Raw genomic sequence first — 1,562 nt, 5'->3', positions numbered from 1 at the left:
CGCCGGGCCGCGAGCCGGGGGCGCAAGCCGGACCCCGCGCCCAGCTCCGGGCCCAGCCGGCGACCCCCACTCGCGCGCGGCCCGCGCGCAGCTCTCAGGCCCCGGGAAACTTTCAAAAGGGTCTGGGGGGTGGGGGGAGTCGTCTGGAGAGGGGGAGGCTGGGGCCGCGGAAACTTCTGCTCAAGTGACTTTCCCCATTTTCTCCTCTGCCTGAGACTCGGGCGCTCCTCGCTCCCTTTCTCCCTTCGCGGCTCGCTGCGGGATTCTGGCCCCGCCGCCGGGGGGAGAGAGGCTAATTTGTAATCATTTTTTTTTTTTTTTAATCAAAGTTAGCTGATGCTTACAGTGTGTCAAACTTGCGGGCGCCAAGGGCTTCTGAGACCTGCCATTTTGTGTTTTCATTGGCCTCCTGTGGCCCGGGAGCCGGGCGAGGCCGAGGCCGGGGGCTCCGCAGGGCTGGGGTGCCAGGGTCCGAACCTGAGACCCCAGGAAAGGCTGTGACGCCTGCAAGCGCAGGCGGCGTCCGCAGCACCTGCCCGGGCCCAGCCCAGGCCCTGGGGCCAAGCCGGGGGCCAAAGATACAAATAAAGAAAGAAATAAGTAACAGGTTTATTGAGGGAACTGAGCCGGCCAGCCCTGGGCTGGAGAAATGAGGCCAATCGGAGTGAGGGGGTGCGAGCGTGGGGGCTCTGGAAGGCGGAGGAAATGGAGGGTTGGGGGCGTCTGGGAAGAGTGCGTTTGGGAGAACAGATCTACTAGCCCAGATGTATGACTACTGGGGGGAGAATGATCTTTGCTGATAAACCTTTCTGTTTGCTTCAAGACATTATTTTTTTGAAGATCAAGAATTGAGGAAAACAGTCGTAGGCGGGACCGGGATGTATTTTAGGCAAAAAAAAAAAGGGGGGGGGGGCTTTTCTTTGATGATGAGTAGGAAAGTGTCCAGATCTCGACGCGCCCATCTGTTGCAGTTTTGCAAATAATTTAAAATATAGATATCTCGATATAGATGATGTACGTGAAGCGGAAGGTGGAAACGCAGGCGCTGAGAAGTTAGGAAAAAAGAAACGGGGATGCGGGGCAGAGAGACATCTGTCCCCACCCCCTCTCCTCTGAACTCTTCTGAGGAAACTCCAGCAGGGCTTTCTTTGGGGACAGGTGGAAAGTTGTTTCCCCCCCTTCATTTCTGTATTGTCAGCGTTCCTACTATCCGCCTCTCGGCGAACGTGTACACAGCCCCCGATCATTTGGGGGTTGGGTAGGGACGGCGGGGCAGTGGCGAGGAGCAGAGGGCCGAGGAGGGGCAGGGCGGGGTCCGAGCCCCGCGCGCCGCTCGCAGCCGCGGCTGGGTTTTGTTTGCCGGATATTGTTATGTCTAACGAGTGCCTCACAGGAGACGTGATTTGTCAGCCGCCTTCGTTTTCACTTTAGCAGAAAATACGGCGGCTGCGCGGCGTCCTGGCCTGCGGGGTCGGACGCCGGGTGCGTGCGGGGGCGCGGGTGGGGGCGCTGGTGCGCGCGCGGGTGGGAGCGGGCGGCTGGCCGGGCAGCGGCCAGGGGCA

The 1,562-nt window shown here is 60.2% G+C and overlaps 1 protein-coding gene across 8 annotated transcripts in view; it reads left to right on the top strand.

Moving 5' to 3' along the window:
* The window catches only part of ZNF536 (zinc finger protein 536), a 431,212-nt gene that overhangs the window by 1,079 nt on the left and 428,571 nt on the right, over positions 1 to 1,562 (top strand). The window lies entirely within an intron of this gene.

Source organism: Ailuropoda melanoleuca, chromosome 12 (genome assembly GCF_002007445.2).
Source record: "Ailuropoda melanoleuca isolate Jingjing chromosome 12, ASM200744v2, whole genome shotgun sequence".
NCBI classification, from domain to species: domain Eukaryota; kingdom Metazoa; phylum Chordata; class Mammalia; order Carnivora; family Ursidae; genus Ailuropoda; species Ailuropoda melanoleuca.
Note: the sequence above shows the minus strand (reverse complement) of the source record. Positions and strands in the feature narration are given on the sequence as shown.